The sequence below is a fragment of the Chelonia mydas genome, chromosome 14 (genome assembly GCF_015237465.2).
Source record: "Chelonia mydas isolate rCheMyd1 chromosome 14, rCheMyd1.pri.v2, whole genome shotgun sequence".
NCBI classification, from domain to species: domain Eukaryota; kingdom Metazoa; phylum Chordata; order Testudines; family Cheloniidae; genus Chelonia; species Chelonia mydas.
The window spans coordinates 12,526,853-12,535,988 of record NC_051254.2 but is presented as its reverse complement, the minus strand read 5'-3'; the positions used below and the strand labels follow the sequence as shown (position 1 = coordinate 12,535,988).

The following is a 9,136-nucleotide window of genomic DNA, read 5'->3' as shown; positions in this document are numbered from 1 at the left end:
GATACACCATGCAAAGAAATGAAGCAGTCCTGTAGTTCTTAAAGATGACACTTAACTACAAAATAAATGTACTTTCATTTTAATGAAAAACAATCTCTCTCTTTGTGATGACTGCTGCAGCTTGGACATGGCTGATGGACACAGAAAGCACAGCCTAGGTTTAACAGGGATAAACAACAATAAAATATTGCTATACAGTATGAGGCAATGGAGTTGTAGTTTAGAACTGAATGGAAAGCTCTTGGGTAATAGGAAATTCAAGGTTACATTTAATTGAAAATAGACTGAAGTGGTAAGGTAAATACAACATGTAGATGACATGGATACAACAGTAAAAGAGAAATCTGCTTACGTTGTTTTGGCAAATTACAGAAAGCCCTTAATTGCTGAGAGAGATTTGTCCATGTTAACACACACAAATTAGGGTTCACACACATTATTTAGCAGGGTCAGGGCCCAAGGTTACAAAAAGAATTATAAAAAAATTCACTGGCTAATCTTTATTTCTCAACCCACCCTCTTGTGCCTAGGTATTTTAGCATACTTGGTACTTTATGTCACATCACATACTGATCTGAGGCTGTAGAATAAAGTGTTGTATAGCAATTCATAACAGGAATTGGGCATTAAGACAAGTTGGGTATTGATTTAAGAGTAGAGCCTGTAAAAATTTGGAATTTCCATTTCACAGGAATTTTCAATATTTTGGACATTTGTTTTCATTCCAAATTGGAACAAAACCAAATATTTTCAAAATTTTCTGTGATACAGACTTTCTGAAAATTTTCAGTTTTCGAAAAATTTTATTTCAGAATTTCAAAATATAATGTTGACATTTATTTTTATATTATTATAGTCTCAGAGTAGCAAGACAATAGTTAGGATTGTGTCTGAATTTTCTGTTTTAGAGGATCTGTACCTCATAAGAATGGCCATACTGGTCAGACCAATGGTCCATCTAGACCAAAATCCTGTCTTCCAGTCGTGGCCTATTCTTCAGCGTGAACAAACAGAACAGGGCAATTTATCAAGTGATTCATCCCGTCACCCAGTCCCAGCTTCTAGCAATCAGAGGTTTAGGGACACCCTGAGCCTGGGGTTGCATCCCTGACCATCTTGGCTAACAGCCAGGTCAGATTCTCACCTTTGTTCTGAACCCTTTTTTGTCAATATGCGATGGGGAATTTGAACCAAATATCAGCCACTCATCAATGTGTGTGTGGAATGATCTCCAGACGTGTATAGTGTATTTACGCTGTTGAGAAAACACTACAAAAGCTGGGTTTTTTTACCCCCACACACTGCATGTTTGCTGCCTCTCCTGCTGCCTGAGCAGTAACGTTGTGACATCAGAGAGAATCAACCATTCAGCAACACTCCCTTCCTCCAGTTCATTTGATACTTGGTCTTCTCTATTTCTGTTGTCATGGCAATGGCCACCGTAGATAACTGATTTGCCTCAGGATTACCATAACATTATTACAAACAAGGGTCCCAGAGAGAACTGTAATGAAAGCAAACTGGGCTTGGATAAACCTGGGTTCGTACTGGGGTGAGTTATACTGTTCCTTTCCAAAGGGTAACTGTTTGTTACTTTTCTCCAGAAAAAAAGGTTTCATGAACATAAGGTACAAAATTCCAGCTCCTTTCCATGCATATTGTTTATCTGCTTCTTACAAATTAGGGGCCTATGACTTTCTAAATATGTACCTTTTGAAAGAAAGTATGAAATGATAGATACAAGTCCCTCTCAGTTTGCTGTTAGACAATTATATATATATAAAAAAGTCATTTTGAGATTGCAGTAAAACTGAAGTAAGTTAAAAACAAACAAACATCAAAAACAAACATGTTTTGTTTGAAGACAGTTTAATTATTTTCAGTATATTGGCCAACATGAGACTGAGTGGTGAAATATTCACAAAGGTAACAGTGGCAACAAAACACATGGCACACTACAAATGTGTATGTGCTTTATTATTTAAATAGCATATCTAGAAAATATTTTCTATTAAAAACTCAGGACTTTCACATGCAAAAAATGTCATTTAACATTAGTTAAGGTTACTCTCATCAACTAAACTAAACTATGAGGCACCACAAAGTTAAGGATTAAAAGGTTGCAAAGTCAAACACTAAAGGTAGGAAATGCCAGCATGACTGTTGCCTATGCAACTCTGTGCATGCAATTTCACAAAATCAGCCAGAATTCCTAAATATCACATAGACAAATTTCCAGACTGTCATGCTGGCCCTTTACATGGGGAAAGACAAGCAGCTGTAGCTTTGTGAAGGCCATTTTGATTCTGAGCATTTCTCTTTTTTAGGTAGGGGAAGTATTTTTAGTTTCTTTGTTCTTGCTGTCTCTCCTTCTTGAGGAGGTACTACAGCCTCACATTTATCCCCAGGAATGTTGTGAAGCAAAATTAATGTTTATAAAATCCTTTGAGATCTCTGGATGACAAAATGTTACAGAAGTGCAAAGAATAGTAAAGGTGCTGGCTTTACTGTATATGATGGTCTTACCTCACCTACCCTGTCTCTCCTATCCTGGGACCAGCCTGGCTACAATAACACTGCAAACAGAGAACAGATTTGTATTTAGCTCAAAAAACATCCTATTATGCTGTTAACATATTCTTTGGTTGCAATTGTGCATTTACAGCCTCTTTTATTTGAGAATCTATAAGGTGTCATTAAGTAAGTGCAGTAGAAATATTCACTTAAAGAGGAAAAAGAGGTTCAAAGCACTTTGGTGAGTTACAGAGGGTGTCAGAACTCAGAATACAAGCTGGATCTCTTCATTTCCAATCTCTTGTTAAAGACACTGGCCCATGCTGCCTTAACTTTTGTTAGGATTAGGTCACCAAAAACACCCTGTGGGTGCATGCTGTGTTTCGTTTTTTACTACTGCTGTTCATTGAATGACATTTGATGTCTTCCATTCATTCTCTTCCAATCTATTCCCTTCCCTAAGGAACTTACAATAATTACTCTGAAGATGAGTATTTAGATTTTGTAAAGAGCAGTGCTCTATTGGAAACTGACACTTCTATCAAGAGAGGATTTCCAGCTAAATGGGAAGCACTGGCAATTTCCTGCTAAAATGAACAGAGATCTTGCAGATCATCAGATTCTTGTGGAAAATTCAGCCCTGTGTCTAAACTGTTAAGTTTCTTTGGCTCTGCTGGAAAGAGATAAGGGAGAGGACATGCAACTCTGAAGTGGGGAGGCACATGGAAAAAGCAGATGATGTAACAGTAGACTGTGGTCATGGGCACATAAGAACTGATCACCTATAAATCGTAATAATCCTGCCTGAATCTAGAATGAGAGCTGATGTTTCTTGATGAGTTATATTTGCCCAAGTCAGATCATAAGCACTCGAGGACCTTCTATCTTCACATGTTCTTTAAAGCAACAAGTGATGGTGTTGGGAGAGCTCACATACCAACTCTGGTAATCTGTTCCACCATGTCAGAGACAGTAACTTGTCACATTCTGCTATCTCTATATATGATGCCTTGGATACCTGTTTACATTAGGTGTCTGGTTTGACCTAGTGGATAATAAAGAAAGCCTGGACAATTCCACCTAAAGTGAAGTGAGAATGAGATGTTATGAGTAGAAATAAAGACACTGGGCCTCCATTTATTATTAAGTATAGTGATTACAGCCATCTGTGTGAATTCTCCTTAGCAATATTGAAAAGAGCAGAAAGTTCTCCCAAGATGTGCATGCCGATATGTACTGTGCATTGGATTTCTAGGATGCAATAAACCTGCTGTCTTCCAGTTTTGGAGTTGTCACGATGGCCTGGCCCTTCCACTGCAAACAAAGTCCCAGAGTGCTATGTTAAAACCAGTCCTCTGACCACAAAACAAGAGCAGTCTTGGCACAGTGTTTAATGTCACCAATAGGTGACTTATCAATGTACTGAATACATGTTTGGTAAATTCATTCACCTGAATGTATCATGCACAAAAGCTGAGCCTCATCATTTAGTATTTAATATGAAATGACTGACTTTTCCATTGGATGGTTTAATTAGTTTCAAATAGGCTTAATGGATAATACATGCTTTTATATAACTGCATGCATTATGGGCTGGGCAATCGGGGTTAACTGTAAAGTGAATAAGTCTCCAAAGCCTGTCTGAACTGTGTTACTTTGTGAAAGAAATCCTCCAAATAACTAATAAAGACAACCATCCTGCTTTCTCCCACTGCTTATGGAAAGCCATGGAAATAGTTAACCATGGTTTTTTTTGTTTCTTTGTTTTACTTTTATAAAAGAGGGTTGATATATTTTCAGCATGCAAGCACAATACTTTTTCTATGGCAAACAATGAAATACCAGTGTCAGCAGGCAATAAAATACCAACACCCAGGTCGAGAGAGCTTTCCACACACGCTGCATTGAGGTATCACAAAAATTGTATTTTGGTTGTGAGAGAGAAGAAAAGCTCACCTCACTATAAAATATGAGCGTTCTAAGTAAAATAGAGCTGATGTAAATTAAAGGACTATTTTCAAAGTCTCTCTTGTGTGAATGCTAATTTCATATTAGTTTAAATGACAAAACATGATATCAGGAAGGGGTTTCTAATTAAAATTCTCTTTTCTTCTAAGCTTTAGAACTGTGGACTGCTATTAGTTTTGGGTAATGTTGGAAGATCCTGATCATATCATTCTTCCAAAGCTGTCATTCTGTATGTGACTTTATTTCCTTCAAGTGGGTTAAACCACAGAGTATAAAAGTTCTGCTTCTAATACCACCTATGTAGAATTTCTTTTATCTCTTGTGGCAGAAACCTTGTGTCATTTGAAGGCAGAAGTTGTGAAATCTATTTTAGCTGATGCCTATAAAGTCTGCTGTCTGGCAGCTGTAATCATTTTTGAAACTTGGGCCTATCTTCCGTGGTAGTAAAGGGCACCTGCTATGTCTGGACTTGATTGCAGGAGATGAGGCGAGATGGGGCAGCTGTATAGGTGCTATACAGCTGCCACTTGTAAGGGAGGTTTCTGCCCGCAAGATTTGCAGGGGCATTCACATATATGGAGCCTAGAGAGCTGTTGGGGGTTCCATGCTATATATGCAGTGAGAGTTCAAATCTGGACCCAAAGCCATTCCACATGTAATATACATATAAATAAATCCTCAGTTATGATGGGCATATTGAACATTGAAAATATAAGCTATGCTAATACCTTGGATTCACCAATATATACAGTACGTAACTAAGGATAAGTAATATTAATTATAAAATGAAATAGACCAGTTAAGTAATTTATTTCACCACCCTTATAGTTGTCCCTAAAATTTGTTATGTAATTAAACTTACAGATGGAAAAGTACTGTTGTATCCCATGCCCAGCAGATGCAGAATATAGTCTCCCAGGTAGAGGATAGCTTTAGAGCCCTGCAAATCCACAGATATCTGCGGATCATTTTTGCAGATCACACGTGGATACAAATTTTGTGTCTGTGCAGGGCTCTAGGTATCTTGGATATTACGCAACAGTCACAGCTGAGTTTAGCAAAAAGGCTAATGAGTGATTTTACAGTGCTTTTACATGAGAATGACTTTAAAAGATACTGTACCTACATACTACACCAATATACTGAATAAGTGTATCAATAACTATCAACTAAGGGCAGTGGTGACATGATTATACCCCTCTCCATGACATGTTTACTTTATTATTGCTTTGGTGATCTACATTAATTGTATTTCAATAAACATATCCAAAATTCAGTTGCATGCACAAAATATCCCCACCTCCACCCAGGAAAAAAAGCTAACTCTGCAATACATGTAAAAACTGTATTTCTTGAGCATATCTTTTAAATTAAAACAGCTGCAACAACTCACCAACCATTTGAACAAATCCTCAAGCAATTGATTTCATCACCTCTGTGCAATTAAAACAACTGAACCAAATTTCATTTCAGTGCATTTCAAGCTTACCTCTTGGTTCTTGCCATATGTTGATCCTTCCTCGAGGGAAGAGACTTTCTGGAATGTTTAATTTATAGAGTAGCATATATTTTCCAAATAAAACAATGAACAAATGAGTGCTTGAACAATAAGAGGAGGTGTATTATGAGAGGGGACATTTAGGCCGAAGATATTTAGGTGTTTAACTCCTATTGAAAACAGTGGACCTTACTATTTTAGTTGCTAGAATAATCCCAAGATTAGCAGAGGTGAGGAAAATGGTAAATACATCCCTATCATCAGCTGAATTACTGGAATAAACTCTCAGAAAGGATACCAGAACAAATTACTATAAAACACACATACTACAATGAATAAACAAACAAACCAGGGCTCTAGTTCCCCACATTCCAGAGCATATTCAAACCCAGCTCTGGAGAATTTTACTGGAGCCCAAATTCCTGCCTGAACTGAAAAGGCAGGTTTTTACTGCAGGTCTCTGCTTCAGTCCTTACTGCTGTGAATTGCTGCACCAGTGACTGTCTGAAATTAGGCACCTGTGGGACTGGCTGGGGCCTAACAGCCTCCAATTAACAGAAAGTAGCTGCAAGGAGATTCAGTGTTTGTTTGTAGAGTAACAAATAAGTTTTCTTCAGGTAGGAGCTTCTACTTTCATTAGAGAAATACTAGTTCCGGTGCAGTGGGAGGTAAGTTGTATTTTTTGGATAATTCGTTACGTAGAAAAGTAACACCAAGTTAATGTTTTCCTCTGCTCTGGAAGAAGCTAGCCTAAGCTGGCAGTTTAAAGGAAAGTTAGATATTTTTCATCCACTATCTGAATCCATTTCTCACCCTTAAACCTCAAGAGAAGAAATTCTCAGTGCAAGGAAAACACTCAAAAGCCAAAAGGAACATCCTTCCTCTTCTGTAATTTTTATTTATAGTGTATTATTGAGATGTCTCTGTTAAGAAAGAAATAGACAATTTCAGGTCGAGTGTGGATCTTGGTAAGCAAGTGATACAAAGCTGGTACTCCAGATGTGTGGAATCCTGTTTGTGTCTCTAGTTGTGGCTGTTGTCTTTAATATGCCTACTGTTAAAGAAGATCAGTATTTCCCTCTTCCTTGGCACTTTCAGAGGTCCCAAACATAGTAGATTGTCCGATTCCCCATTCCCTGGCATGCTGTTCCCTGGGAGTCTTTCCTCCCTAGCACTCTGACAAACACAGGGGGAGAGAAAAAAAAAAGACCTAAGCACTTAACCTACAAATATGAGGAGAATAATTGCTGCTAACATTTGCTGCTGCTGTAAATCTAAGCAAAGTTATCTAGCATTTCCAATGGGGCTGCTTCACAGTTAAATTACATTCTGCTTGATGAGTATATTGTTGCTTCATTAGTTTTCTCCCTATAGTTTTGCCACATCTTAATAGCAAATGATCCCTTGATCTCAAGGACATAGCCAGAGTTCACTTTTCTGTGAAACATATTGAATTCTTATGATAGCTGAAGTGAGAATTGAATGGAGATGCTAGCCCCCCAAGGCAATATCAATCGCTGACTCATTTTGGAATTTGGCTACTATACATGCAAATATTAAGTATAATAAGGGGGGAGAGGGAAACCTATGGAAAAAGTATATTTAGTAAATTCTGATGGTAATTGTTAAAAATTGTTTGTGATCCAAGTGATGAAGTTGAAAAGATAGATGTACTCCAGCTATTAACATCTACTTTATTGTAAGCTCTCTTGTTCGGCATAATTAACTACTTAAGACTTCATAAACATCAAATGCCATTCTCTGCACTCAGGGTGATACCATAGGATTTCTAAGCATCATTAAGTATTGTAGCAGAAGCAAGACCACTCTAATGATGTCCATTGTATATATTTAATTTTTTTTCCAAGTTAATGCTATGGATGGATGGGAATTTTAAATGTAACCTAAGTAGTTTGAGTTTACTAATTCCTTTGACTTTCTGACTTTGAGCCTGCTTCTGCAGCCTTTACTCAGGCAAAACATTGCGTGAGGGTTTGTAGGATCAGACCTTTACTTAGGTTATATAGGGCCTGACTTTTAGCCATCACTCCACCAAAAGTCAATGGGAGCTACAGCTCAGCTCATAACGTGTTATGACAAATGTGGAATTCATTCCTTCTATTTTGAGAGCTATTGAACAATATAGTCTGTGAAGTAACACATATGACAACCTCACCTGCAGCTATTCACCCCCTGACAAGTCTCTCAAATGTGGATCAGGTAAAAACAGGAATTCAGTACAATACTGTTTTTTAAAAATGCTTTCTGTAGGTGCACTGGTCATAGGGTTCCACCTTGATCCTGCTAAACTCTACAGGAGAGAGTACAGATTTTTTCCATTTTGGACTACAAGTTACATCTCAAGTTTTTCATCATGCTATCTGAAAAGTTGCCTATTAGCTGCTGAGAACTATTACAAAATACCTTGGATGTGTTAAGTCTAAGAGCACTTTTAGATAGTGAAATTTTACTGGTGTAATGAAGGGTAGAGTTTGGCCCTAAACAGTTACTTGTGCCAGTAATTTAACAGTGAGACTTGAGGTTTTAGGGTCATCACATTTGTTGGTAACTTTTTGCCCCTGATAGGAGTTTTCCAGAGAACTTGAAAAGGGTGCCTGGAAATTCCAGGGATGTTTCAGTCAACCTAAAATCGGTCACTTATTTGGGAAATGCTCTGTCATGGGGTTGACCAGTCCAACATTTAACTGAAGCAGGATCCAGTCTCCCAGCTGATGAGATGCTTGATACCCACAAAGTTTGGATTCCAGGATCCATTAGGGGGTCATTGACCAGAAAACAGTCTACTGTCCGGTTGGAGAGCAGGAGGAAATATTGGCAGGACAGGTACAGCCTGCAAATCCATAGATATCTGCTTTATATCCGCAGACTGTTTTTGCAGATGGGATGTAGATACAAATTTTGTATCCATACAGGGCTCTAAGGACAGGAAACTGGGGTGTTATTGCCCAGCTGCTGCTTGGTCTTCTTCCTGCCTCCCAGCTTCTTCCCGTCAACTGGCTCCGTCTCTGCCTGCTCTCAGTCAACTAGCAACAGCTGCACTGCTAGCCTGAGAGCTAATTACAGACTGCCAGCATGCAGAAGAGGGAGGAGCTATACTCCATCTTCCTCTTCACTGAGTTAAATTGAGCCTTCCAT

General features: G+C 38.2%; 1 long non-coding RNA gene across 1 annotated transcript in view; it reads left to right on the top strand.

Moving 5' to 3' along the window:
* Positions 1 to 6,367: 6,367 nt before the first annotated feature.
* The window catches only part of LOC122462899, a 185,117-nt gene continuing 182,348 nt past the window's right edge, over positions 6,368 to 9,136 (top strand). Inside the window, exon 1 of the long non-coding RNA XR_006285790.1 lies at positions 6,368 to 6,648. This is a non-coding gene — a long non-coding RNA (uncharacterized LOC122462899). The remainder of the gene's footprint in view (positions 6,649 to 9,136) is intronic.